At 47.2% G+C, this 14,181-nt stretch overlaps 1 long non-coding RNA gene across 1 annotated transcript in view; it reads left to right on the forward strand.

Moving 5' to 3' along the window:
• The window catches only part of LOC119972953, a 39,697-nt gene extending 37,996 nt beyond the window's left edge, over positions 1 to 1,701 (forward strand). The window contains exon 3 of the long non-coding RNA XR_005462192.1: positions 1,262 to 1,701. This is a non-coding gene — a long non-coding RNA (uncharacterized LOC119972953). The remainder of the gene's footprint in view (positions 1 to 1,261) is intronic.
• The last annotated feature ends 12,480 nt before the right edge of the window (positions 1,702 to 14,181 follow it).

Here is a 14,181-nt window from a genome sequence, read left to right on the forward strand (position 1 = left end):
AGACTCCACCACCTCTGCTGGCAGTGCACTCCACACACCCACCACTCTCTGTGTAAAGAACCTACCTCTGACATCTTCCCTATACCTTTGGGCAGCACGGTAGCATTGCGGATAGCACAATTGCTTCACAGCTCCAGGGTCCCAGGTTCGATTCCGGCTTGGGTCACTGTCTGTGCGGAGTCTGCACATTCTACCCGTGTGTGCGTGAGTTTCCTCCGGGTGCTCCGGTTTCCTCCCACAGTCCAAAGATGTGCAGGTTAGGTGGATTGGCCATGATAATTTGCCCTTAGTGTCCAAAATTGCCCTTAGTGTTGGGTGGGGTTACTGGGTTATGGGGATAGGGTGGAGGTGTTGACCTTGGGTTGGGTGCTCTTTCCAGGAGCTGGTGCAGACTCGATGGGCCAAATGGCCTCTTTCTGCACTGTAAATTCTATGATAATAAAAACCTTCCTCCAATCACCTTAAAATTATGTCCCCTCATGACAGCCATTTCCACCATGGGGAAAAGTCTCTACCTATACACTCTATCCATGCCTATCATCACCTTGTACAGCTCTATCAAGTCACCTCTCTACCTTCTTTGCTCCAGTGAGAAAAGCCCTAGCTCCCTCATCCTTTCTTCATAAGACATGTCCTCTTGTCCAGGCAGCATCCTGGTAAATCTCCTCTACACCCTCTCCAAAGCATCCACATCATTCCAAAAATGAGGCGACCAGAGCTGGACACAATATTCTAAGTGTGGTCTAACCAGGATTTTATAAAGCTGCAGCCAAAACCCGCGCAGCTCTTAAATTCAATCCCATGTTAATGAAAGCCAACACACCATACGCCTTCTTAAGAACCCTATCAGCCTGGGTGGCAACTTTGAGGGATCTATGTACGTGGACCCCAAGATCCTCCTGTTCCTCCACACTTCCAAGAATCCTGCCTTTAACCCTGTATTCAGCATTCAAACTCGACCTTCCAAAATGAACCACTTTACATTTATCAAGGTTGAACTCCTTCTGCCACTTCTCAGCCCAGCTCTGCATCCCGTCAATGTTCTGTTGTAACCTGCAACAACTCTCAACACTATCTATAACTCAACTATTACAGGAAGTTTATCCCAAACCAGGCTACCCAATTAGCCCCCCTCCACAACCATGGAAATGGGTCAAGCCGCAGCGGGCCGCCTTTTCTGAAGTAAAGTGACAACTCTCGTCCTCCAAGTTGATGACCCGTCCAAGCCACTCATTCTGACGTGAAATGCTTCTCCTTATAGATTTGGGGCCGTCCTCACAGACACTCGCAGATTCTGAGAAGAACTACCTGCAGATCGAGAAGGAAAGTTTGGCCGTCGTCTTTGGAGTGAAGAAATTTCACCAGAATGTTTGTGAGCATACGTTTACACTATTCATGGACCACAAACCTTTATTGGGCCATTGAGCGACCATGCCAGATTTTCAGTACGCATGGCATCCCCAAGGTGTTGTCTCAATCATTGAGGCTACTTTTACAAGGGCAGAATTTGGTACTTTCATGAGCACCAATGGGATGGTCCTTCCAAGGGCTGGTGCAGACTCGATGGGCCGAATGGCCTCTTTCTCCACTGTAAATTCTGTGATTCAACTGCCATCTCTGTAAAGCATGCTCCTGATGATTCAGTGAATTGACATTTTTTTCGTCAAGAAATTTCAATAAACGAGATCCCCAACTTCCAATGAACTCAGGAGAATTGATTGTAATATCTATAGTTTTAGATTTTTTATAAAAATCATTTAAAAAAATGTATTTTTAAAATATAAAGAAACAATCAGTAGAGTTGACCCCATAATATGGGGATTGAAAGCACCATTATTCACCGACTGAACGAACACGACTACATGGAAATGCTTTGCACAGAGACAGAGAACAATGGAAACAGTTCACTTTCATGGATTGTATGCAGTGGAAAGGTTATGATCATGTGTATAATGTCTGTCTTTGATGCCTGGTGTGCCTGGGCAGGGATGAATCTGCGGGTAATTAGCGATAGGTAACAAACAAATGCTGGCTGAAGCAGCAATGGCTGCATCCCATGAAAGAAGTGGAGAAAAAGTAGAACAGGCATCTGCTGGTGCAAACTCACTTGCAATAGACGTGACGAATTGTGTAAAGTCAACACCACAGTAGATGACAAAGTCGCTTGAGCTCCCACATTCTGATCTCCTGCCACTGAATGGCAAGACATAGGAACAGTTGCACTTGTGTGGCACTGGCAACTGTAGTGAGCCAAGTGCGCAACACTGGAAAGAAATTGACTGTAAATGGTATCATCGTACGTAATTAAACTCTGAACTGTCTGTTCATTATATGCATGCTGCCCACTTGTGCAAGCATTGTGCACTAGAGCCATGGGCCATGTATTCACTGGATAGCTCTTTTCACCCAATAGCCACCCTCTGGTTTGTTGTGGTAGCTCAAATGCAGATGGCACTGTGGGTGCATTGGCAGAGAGGTGATTGCCGCAAGTCAAATAGAACCATTCATGGCTCTTGAGTGGTACCTTACTCTCCAACCAGTATCCAATTCTGAATCCCAGTGAGGGTGATAGTCATTGGAGCCAGAACAAAGTCCATTGAGCCACAAGTGATCCTGCTGAACGTGGGGTGAGGGGGCTGTAGGAAGCTTTAGAAAGCAATAGGGAAAGGGGATTCTATAGTTAGGGGAACAAAAAGGTGTATTTGTGGCCACAATGTGAATCCGGGATTGTAAATTGATCTTGATCACAAGATGTCACTGAATGATTGCAGAACACCCAGAAGACTGTGAGGAGGGTGCTTAAACAGCCAGAGGTCATCGTCCATACCAGTGCCAAAGACACAGATAGAAAGAAGGGTGAAGTCCTGCAGTGGATTTAGGGTAGCTACGAAGCAGACTAACAAGCAAAGCCTCAAAGGATTACTCCCAGTGTCACACATCGTGAGCATGAAAATAGGATGATAGGGCAGAGCAATGTGTGGCTGGAGAAATGGTGCAGGAGGGAGGGCTTTAGATTCCAGAGGCAAAGGGACCGCCTTCTAGAGACTGAACAGACTGCATCTGAACAGGATCATAGAACATAGAACATTCAGTGCAGAAAGAGGCCATTCGGCCCATCGGGTCTGCACTGACCCACATTAAGCCCTCACTTCCACCCTATCCCTGTAAACCAATAACCCCTCCTAACCTTTTTTGGTCACTAAGTGCAATTTAGCATGGCCAATCCACCTAATCTGCACGTCTTTGGACTGTGGAAAGAGACCGGAGCACCCGGAGGCAACCAACACACACACGGGAGTACGTGCAGATTCCTCACAATGACACAGTGGGGAATCGAACCTGGGACCCTGGTGCTGTGAAGCCACAGTGCCCAGCACGGTCGCACAAGTGGACCAGTGAGGCAATTTGTTGGTGCTCCTGGGAAAATTTGGCAGGGTATTGGGAATCAAGACATAGTATTAGGCAGGATATTTAGATGTGCGCTTGCGATTCAGGACATACAAGGCTATGGACCAAATGCTGGAAAATGGGATTAGAATCTCCAGGTGGGTGTTTTTGATAGGCGCGGATGCAATGGGCCAAAGGCATTTTTCTGAGCTTTATGACTCTATGACTTGAAAGAAATTGCACAAAGGATCAAAAAGAGCAAAATAGCACTGGAGTAGAGTCATAGAGCTTTACAGCATGGAAACGGGCCCAACTTGTCCATGCTGCCCAGTTTTTACCACTAAACTAATCCCAATTGGCACATTTGACCCATAATCCTCTAGCCCATTTTACCCATATAACTGTCTAAATGCTTTTTAAAAGACAAAATTATACCCACCTCTACCACTGCCTCTGGCAGCTCATCGCAGACACTCGCCATCCTTTGCGTGAAAAAATTACCCCTCTGGACCCTTTTGTATCTCTCCCCTCTCACCTTAAACCTATACCCTCTAGTTTTAGAATCCCCTAGCTTTGGGAAAGATGTTGACTATCTACCTTATCTATGCCCTTTATTATTTTGTAGACCCCTAAGCCTCCTATGCTCCAGGGAAAAAGTCCCAGCCGATTCAACCTCTCCTTATAGCTCAGACCATCAAATCCCAGTAGCATCTGAGTAAATCTTTTCTGCACTCTTTCTAGTTTAATAATATCCTTTCTATAATAGGGTGACCAGAACTGGAAACAGATTCCAAGTGTGGCCTTACTAATGTCTTGTACAACTTCAGCAAGATGTCCCAACTCCTGTATTCAATGTTCTGACCAATGAAACCAAGCATGCTGAATGCCGTCTTCACCACCCTGTCCACCTGTAACTCCACTTTCAAGGAGCTATGAACCTGTACCCCTAGATCTCTTTGTTCTGTAACTCTCCCCAACACCTAACCATTCACTGAGTACGTACCAATTCAATCTACCAAAATGCATCACCTCACATTTATCTAAATTAAACTCCAACTATCATTCATCAACTCATTGGCCCAATTGCTCAAGATCCCGTTGCAATGCTAGATAACCTCTTTCACTGTCCACTACGCCACCAATCTTGGAGGTGAATGGGTGGGGAAAGAGGGGAATTGGGGAAAGGAGGGGAATGTGGGTTAAAGGAGGGGAATGGGGTGAAAGGAGGGGAATGGGGGGAAGGAGGGGACAGGGGGGAGGAGAGGGTGAGTTGACGAATAAAGCCTCATCCTGTGAGAATCGGGCGATGGTGTAGGCCTCCTTGATCCTATGGGAATGTCGGATTCTTGCCGCTGCCAGTCCGCTATCCTCTGGCTTCTCTTGCGTGTCCTCCAACCTTTCCTGGTCCGGCTCCTCCTCCGCATGTCCCTACTCCTCCAGCATGTTGCCCTGCTGTTGTGCCAGGTTGTGGAGGGCACAGGAGGCCGCCACAAAGTGGGAGACCCTCTGGGGGGTGTACTGCAGTGCATCACAAGAGCGGTCAAGACATCGGAGCAGTCCGATGCACCACTCAATGACAGCATGGGTGGTAGCATGGGCCTCGTTATATCGGGCCTCCACCTTAGTTTCTGACCTCCGCAATGGTGTCATCAACCCTAGACCTCAGCAGGTACCCCTTATCCCCCAACAACCAACCCATCGCCCTGGGGTGGTTCTCAGAGATAGTTAGTAAGGCCACATTTGGAATACTGTGTTCAGTTCTGGTCACCCTATTATAGAAAGGATATTATTAAACTAGAAAGAGTGCAGAAAAGATTTACTAGGATGCTACCGGGACTTGAAGCTGGGAATCTCCGAGTGCACCAAGATATAGCTGTCATGCATGCTCCCTGAGAAGCGTGCACACACAGGCATGATCCGGAGGTGGTGGTCGCAGGAGAGTTGAACATTCAGGGAGTTAATGAATAGAATAGAATTCCTAAAGTGCAGAAGAAGGCAAACCCATCCTAACCCGCACATCTTTGGGCTGTGGGATGAAACCGGAGCACCCGGAGGAAACTCAAGCAGACATAGGGAGAACGTACAAACGCCACAGAGACAGGCACCTAAAGTCAGAATCGAACACGGGTCCCTGGCGCTGCCACTCTCGGTTGAGGGTGGGTGCGAGACCCTGATCGGGTTGGTCACATGGAATGTGAGGGGGTTGTGGAGTGCTGTGAAGAGATCGAGAGTTTTCTCTCACCTGAAGAATTTAACGGCCAACGTGATGCTTCTGCGGGAGACCTACCTGCGAGCGAGGGAAAGACCAGATACTGGAGGGGGTGGGTGATCCAGGTATTCCACTTGGGCTTGGATAGATCAAACCAGGTATTTGGGTGTCTGAATGGCCCGGGAGTGGCCCGGGAGTGGCCCGGGAGTGGGCACAGCTCCATAAACTGAATTACATCAGTTTGGTGAGGATGGCCAAATCAGATGTGCAAAGGTGGGATTGCCTGCCTTTTGTCCTTGGCAGGCAGGGCTAAGTCTGTCAAAATGAATATTCTTCCACAGTTTCTGTTTTTTGTTCCAATGTCTTCCACTCCAAATCTTTTTTGGGGGAGGGTAAGTCCAGGGGGAAGAGGCAGCAGACAAGCAGAAAAGGCAGCTGCAAACAGCAAATAAACTCTCAGCTACAGCCTCCTGGCATTTGCAACTAAGCAGCAAACCCAACTTGCAAATACTTTAGTTTATTAACAGTATCAAAATACAGAAGACAATACAATGAGGACACTAATGACTTGGCACCCAGAACACACTCACCCCGCTCCCTGACCTACATCAATAGAAAGGCACACCAGCCCAGCCCTCCGGAAAAGGCCACTGCAACACGTAGCACGGTGGAGGAGAGAGAGAAAAACATTCTACCCCACCCAAGAGGGGAACAGTTCAGCCCAGAACAGGTCCGGCACCAAACAAAATACAGAGCAACCATCGAAGGAGTACACAAAACAGGCAGGAAGACAACAAAATCACCAGCCGTACACCAAGGGCAAAATCCAAAGCAAGAACAATCAAACCACCCCACCTCTCCCGAAGACCCAGCAGCAGACCCACATCAGTGGAAAGGCACCCAGTACATGAACAGGAAAGTATGTGTGTGAACATCAGTGTGTACATTTCGGTAAATGTGACTGCATAAAGAGAATACGCATGAATAACTGCACATGCATGCCTGTTATAGTACATGAGCGTGAGAATGAGCAGCACAGATCACCAGAAAAAGTCACGCCGACACGGGGCACAGTGCAGGAAGGAGAAGTGTCCCGACGCAGCCCCCGGGCTGCGCAGTTGAGCTGGGCCGTCGCCACTCCTCCACTGCAGCATCGGCATCTGATCTTCCATCACCAGCCTGTCCGAGATTGAGCCACAGAACACAGGGGGCAATAACAGGTGACCCACAGGTCTAGAACTGAATACACAGTCAATGCACAAAACAGGGGCGTCAATCCCACCCCCGCCGTGGCCCGAATTCTCTGCCACCCGGGAATCAGCGGGGGCGGGAATCGCGCCGCGCCGTTCGGGGGGCCCCCCACCGTGATTCTCAACATCTGACATGTGGGAGGCTTTCAAATGTCCATTGAAAGAAATTCAGGACCGGCATGTTCCTGTGAGGAAGAAGGATAAATATGGCAAATTTCGGGAATCGTGGATAACGAGAGATATTGTAGATCTCGTCAAAAAGAAAAAGGAGGCATTTGTCAGGGCAAGAATGCTGGGAACAGACGAAGCCTGTATGGAATATATGGAAAGTAGGAAGGAACTTAAGCAAGGAGTCGGAGGGCTAAAATAGGTCACGAAAAGTCATTGGCAAATAGGGTTAAGTAAAATCCTTTTTACACGTACATAAAAAGCAAGAGGGTTTGACAGGGAAGGGTTGGCCCACTGAAGGACAGGGGAGGGAATCTATGTATGGAGCCAGAGGAAATGGGCGAAGGGCAGCACGGTAGCATGGTGGTTAGCATAAATGCTTCACAGCTCCAGGGTCCCAGGTTCGATTCCCGGCTGGGTCACTGTCTGTGTGGAGTCTGCACGTCCTCCCCGTGTGTGCGTGGGTTTCCTCCGGGTGCTCCGGTTTCCTCCCACAGTCCAAAGATGTGCGGGTTAGGTGGATTGGCCATGCTAAATTGCCCGTAGTGTCCTATAAAGTAAGGTTAGGGGGGGGTTGTTGGGTTACGGGTACAGGGTGGATACGTGGGTTTGAGTAGGGTGATCATTGCTCGGCACAACATCGAGGGCCGAAGGGCCTGTTCTGTGCTGTACTGTTCTATGTTCTACTAAATGAATAGTTTGCATCAGTATTCACCAAAGAGAAGGAATTGGTGGATGTTGAGACTGGAAAAAGGTGTGTAGATAGCCTGGGTCACAGTCAGATCCAAAAAGGCGAGGTGTTGGGCGTCCTGAACAATATTAAGGTGGATAAGTCCCCAGGGCCTGATGGGATCTACCCCAGAATACTGAAGGAGGCTAGAGAGGAAATTGCTGAGGCCTTGACAGATATCTTTGCATCCTCACTGTCTACAGGTGATGTCCTGGAGGACTGGAGAATAGCCAATGTTGTTCCTTTGTTTAAGAAGGGTAGCAATGATAATCAAGGGAACTACATGCCGGTGAGCCTTACTTCAGTGGTAGGGAAATTACCGGAGAGAATTCTTCAAGACAGGATCTACTCCGATTTGAAAGCAAGTGGATGTATTAGCGAGAGGCAGCACGGTTTTGTGCAGGGGAGGTCGAGTCTTACCAACTTGATAGAGTTTTTTGAGGAGATCACAAACATGATTGCTGCCGGTAGGGCAGTGGATGTTGTCTATATGGACTTCAGTAAGGCCTTTGACAAGGTTCCTCATGGCAGACTGGTACAAAAGGTGAAGTCACACGGGATCAGAGGTGAGCTGGCAAGATGGATACAGAACGGGTTAGGTCATAGAAGGCAGAGAGTAGCAATGGAAGGATGTGACTAGTGGTGTTCCGCAGCGATCAGCGCTGGGACCTTTGCTGGTCGTAGTACATATAAATGATTTGGAGGACAATGTAACTGGTCTGATTAGTAAGTTTGCGGATGACACAAAGATTGGTGGAATTGCGAATAACAATGAGGACTGTCAGAGAATACAGCAGGATTTAGATCGTTTGGAGACTTGGGCGGAGAGATGGCAGATGGAGTTTAATCCGGACAAATGTGAGGTAATGCATTTTGGAAGGTCTAATACAGGTAGAGATTATACAGTGAATGGTAGAACCCTCAAGAGTATTGACAGTCAGAGAGATCTAGGTGTACAGATCCACATGTCACTGAAAGGGGCAACACAGGTGGAGAAGGTAGTCAAGAAGGCATATGGCATGCTTGCCTTCATTTGTCGGGGCATTGAGTGTAAAAATTGGCAAGTCATGTTGCAGCTGTATAGAACTTTAATTTAGGCCACACTTGGAGTATACTGTTCAATTCTGGTCGCTGCACTACCAGAAGGATGTGGAGGCTTTAGAGAGGGTGCAGAAGAGATTTACCAGGATGTTGCCTGGTATGGAGGGCATTAGCTATGAGGAGAGGTTGAATAAGCTTGGTTTGTTCTCACTGGAACGAAGGAGGTTGAGGGGCGGCCTGATAGAGGTCTACAAAATTATAAGGGGCATAGACACAGTGGATAGTCAGAGGCTTTTTCCCAGGTTAGAGGGGTCAATTACTAGGGGGCATAGGTTTAAGGTGTGAGGGGCAAGGTTTAGAGGAGATGAACGAGGCAAGTATTTTTACACAGAGGGTAGTGGGTGTCTAGAACTCGCTGCCAGAGGTGGTGGAAGCAGGGACGATAGTGACGTTTAAGGGGCATCTTGCCAAATACATGAATAGGATGGGAATATAGGGATACGGACCCCGGAAGTGTAGAAGATTTTAGGTTAGTCGGGCAGCATGGTCGGCACAGGCTTGGAGGGCCTGTTCCTGTGCTGTACTTTTCTTTGTTCTTTGTTTGACCCCTGGTTCTAGACACACCCACCATCAGGAACATCCTCCCTGTATCTACCCTGTCCAGTCCTGTTAGAATTTTATAAGTCTCTATGATATCCCCCCTCATTCTTCTGAACTCCAGCGAGAACAATCCCAACCTAGTCAATCTGTCCTCATATGACAGTCCCGCCATCCCTGGAATCAGTCTGGTAAACCTTCGCTGCACTCCCTCGAGAGCAAGAACATCCTTCCTCAGAGAAGGAGACCAAAACTGCACACAATACTCCAGATGTGGCCTCACCAAGGCCCTGTACAATTGCAGCAACACATCCCTGCTCCTATTCCCGAACCTCTCGCAGACCAACATACCACTCGCAGCGCAGTGAAGGCCAACATACCATTAGCCTTCTTTACTGCCTGCTGCACCTGCATGCTTACCTTCAGCGAATGGTGCACAAGGACACCCAGGTCCCGCTGCACACTCCCCTCTCCCAATTTACAACCGTTCAGGTAGTAATCTGCCTTCCTGCTTTTGCTTCCAAAGTGAATAACCTCACACTGAGCCAAATTATACTGCATCTGCCATTGATTTGCCCACTCGCCCAACCTGTCCAGATCATGCTGTAGGATCCCTGCATCCTCGTCACAGTTCACCCTCCCACCTAACTTGGTATCATCTGCAAACTTTGAGATGTTACATTTTGTTCCCTCATCCAAATCTCTGATATATATTGTGATTAGCTGGGGTCCCAGCACCGATCCCTGTGGTACCCCACTAGTTACTGCCTGCCAATTTGAAAAGGACCAAAATTCCTACTCTTCGTTTCCTCTCTGCCAAGCAGTTTTCTATCCACCTCAATACATTTTCCCCAATCCCATGCGCTTTATTCTTGCACAATAATCTCTTATGTGGGACTTTGTCAAACGCCTTCTGAAAGTCCAAATATCACATTAATGGCTCCCCCTTGTCAACTGTACTAGTTACATCTTCACAGAATAACAACAGATTTGTCGAGCATGATTTCCCCTTCATAAATCCATGCTGACTCTGACTTATCCTGCCACTGCTTTCTAAATGTTCCGCTATAAAGTCCTTGATAATGGATTCAAGAATTTTCCGCACTACCAATGTTAGTCTGACTGGTCTATAGTTCCCTGCTTTCTCTCTACCTCCCTTTCTGAATATTAGAGTGATATTAGCTACCCTCCAATCTGCAAGGACTGTTCCAGAGTCTAGAGAATCCTGGAAATTGACTACCAATGCATCCACTATTTCCAGATCCACCTCCTTAAGCACTCTGGGATGCAGATTATCAGGCCCTGGGGATTTATTCGCCTTCACTCCCATCAATATTTCCAACACCATTTCTCTACTAATATTGGTCTCCCTCAGTTCTTCCCTCTCACTAAACCTTTTATTCTCCAACATTTTCTGGTATCTGATTTGTGTCCTCTTTTGTGAAGACAGAACCAATGTATGTATTCAATTGTTCAGCCATTTCTTTGTCCCTTATTATACATTCTCCTGTTTCTGTCTGTAGGGGGCTTATATTTGTCTTTACCAATCTCTTTCTCTTCACATATCTATAGAACCTATTCGTATCAGTCTTGATGTTCCCTGCAAGCTTACTTTCGTACTATACTTTCCCCTTCTTAATCAATCCCGTGGTCCTTCTTTGCTGAATTCTAAACTGCTCCCAATCCTCAGACCTATTATTTTTCTTAGACAATCTGTATGCTTCTCCCTTGAATCGGATACTATTTCTAATTTCCTTTGGAAGCCATGGATTGGCCCTCTTACCCATTATACCTTTGTGCCAGAGAGGAATGAACAGTTGCTTCAGTTCCTCCATGCATTCCTTGAATGTTTACCATTGTCTATCCACTGTCATCCCTTTAAGTAACTCTCCCCAATCTATAAAGGCCAACTCATGCCTCATATCTTCATGGTCTCCGAATCAACTACTTCACTCTCCATCTTGATAAAAAATTCTTATCATGTTATGGTCGCTCATCCCCAGGGGATTGCCAGATTGACAATGATTCCCTTCTCATTACACAGTATCCAGTCTAAGATGGCCTGCTGTCTTGGTTCCTAAATATACATACTCCAGGAATTCCTCCTCTACGGCATTGTGGCTAATTTGATTTGCCCAATCTATGTGCAGATTAAAATCACCCATGATCACCAATATTCCCTTGTTACATGCATCTCTAATTTTGTGTTTAATGCCATGTTGAGTGCTGTGTATTTCTAGATGCGGGTTCACTGGAACGGTCAGCTCCAAGACGGCAGTCTAAGTGTCAAATCAGCATGACATAATGATTGACGTGAACATGCAGCTATCCTGCATATTTCTGTTGAATGCTCCCTGTAAACACGCTCACATGTTCACTGAAGTGGCATCTGGTATGGGCAACAAACGAAGTGGGCACATGCTTCACAGAGGCCATTTTAGAGGCAAAATGGTCCCTGTAGCTGTCAGAAAACAGGCAGCTCAAAGCCAAATTTAGTGCTGATGAAAAGCCAATTGTTTGCTGTAAGATGGGACTGTTTTCTATCCCCGCCTCCAGCTCATTGGTGGACATAATGCTGTCAATAAGCATATTGATTATCTGAAGGTCTCCTCATAGGTTTTAAACGCCTGTATTGACTCATATATGATGGAAGCTTCACTCTTCTCTTCCTCCCAAAGACTACCACAGATTGACGTAAATGATCACCACTAAAATAATCTCCTTTTAAATAATTATGCTTTAAACAGTTTGTCAGTTTTTTATGGGGATAGGGCAGGGGAATGGGGCTGGATGAGGTGCTGTTTCAGAGGGTCTGTGCCAACTTGATGGGCCGAATAGTCTTCTTCAGCACTGTAAGAATTTTATGATTCTCTGATTGCAAGCCCTCTCATTTGGATCGATTCCTGATGCCACGCATGGAGGGACTCTACGCAAAGCTGGCTGGAGGACACTATTTTTCTAAACTTGACATGAGTCATCATAACAATAATAATCACTTATTGTCACGAGTAGGCTTCAATGAAGTTACTGTGAAAAGCCCCAGTCGCCACATTCCGGGGCCTGTTCGGAAAGGCCGGTACAGGAATTGAACCCGCGCTGCTGGACTTGTTCTGCATTACAAGCCAACGTTTTAGCCCACTGTGCTAAGCCAGCCCCATACCTTCAATTGGAGATAGATGTGACATTCAGAAAATTTGTGACCATTAATACTCATAGGGGTCACTGTGAATACACAAGGCTGCCATTCAGGGTGCCATTGGCTTGAGCTATTTTTCACAGAGTCATGGGATGCATCTTCCTAGGGCTTCCGTGGGTGCCATTTATTTGGATGACGTCCTGATCACTGGAGCCACCGAAAAGGAGCACCTGAGCAACCTAGAGGAAGTCCTCCGCTGGTTTTCTGAGGCAGGCACTGCTTTAAGAGGGGAAAATGCATTTTTCACACAAAAGAGGTCACGCATTTAGGGTACTGGGCGACAGCGATAGCTTGCACCCGATGGAGGAGAAGGTGCAGGTAATCAAATAAGCTCCCACTCCTGAGAATGCGACCGAATTGCAGTCGTTCTTCAAAGTCGTGAATTATTATGCAAAATTCATCCCTAACTTGGCCATCATCCATGTCCTGCTGCACACCCTCATGAAAATGCATCAGGATTGGGGTGAAGAGTGCTGCAAGAAGAAGCATTTGCTCAGATTAAACAGCGAATGTCATCATCAAGCTTGTTGACCCACTACGACCCCACAGGGTATCTTTTGGTCACATGTGATACCTCTCCATATGGGTTTGGGGCAGTGTCATCCACTGTATTGATGATAGAACAAAGGGGCCGATAACCCACACATCAAAGCCTTTGATCGAGGTGGAGCGCAATTATGCTCAGATCGAGAAAGAAGGGCAGGCCGTCATTTTTGCGGTGAAGAAATTCTACCAATACATTTATGGGGGACAGTTTATGATTGTAACAGACCACAAGCCATTGCTTGGGTTCTTTAATGAGGACAAGGCAATTCTGCCGACAACATTTACCTGGATACAGCATTGGGGTCTCCTGTTAGCGGTGTATGAGTACGTGTTTGAGTATCACCCGGGCATGCATATGGCAAACACGGATGCTTTGAGCCAACTTGATTGCCGACATGCCCCCTATCCCTGACGAGGTCATATTGGCCTTAGATTCTATGGATGCCATGCCAGTCACCACTGTACGAGTTCGTCACTGGACGCAGAAGGACCCAGTCTTGGCGAAGTTAAGCCATGTCATCTTTCACGGGGGTCAGCAAGGAAAACATGCTGCAGAACTGTGTGTTTTCGAGGTCAATCAGTAAGAGCTCAGCTTGGAGGATGCCATTCTCCTGTGGGGAGCTTGCGTTCTAATTCCAAGTCAGGGCCCATACAATGGATACCCATGGGGTGTCAACGGTGAAAATGCTTGCCTTGAACTCAGTATGGTGGCCAGGCTTGGATTGCTTCGATTGGTTCGATGTTCTTGCATTTCAAATGGTTAGATGTCCATTGAATGCCATCCACCATTTCAAAGGCTGCCATCGAGAGACCTCTCATTCAGCACCCATGGCATTCCGGAGGTATTTGTCACGGACAAGTGGTACCCCATTTACTAGCGAGAAGTTTGAGGAGTATACGCACTTTACAAAGTCAAACGGGGTGAAGCACATCTAGACCACCCCACACCACCTTCCTCGACCGGTCTGGGAGAATGAACGGTACAGGCATGAGGAAACAGGCCACGGGATCCGTGCAAACCAGATTGGCACATTTTTGTTCAACTTCCATACCACGC

The sequence above is a fragment of the Scyliorhinus canicula genome, chromosome 10 (genome assembly GCF_902713615.1).
Source record: "Scyliorhinus canicula chromosome 10, sScyCan1.1, whole genome shotgun sequence".
NCBI classification, from domain to species: Eukaryota; Metazoa; Chordata; class Chondrichthyes; order Carcharhiniformes; family Scyliorhinidae; genus Scyliorhinus; species Scyliorhinus canicula.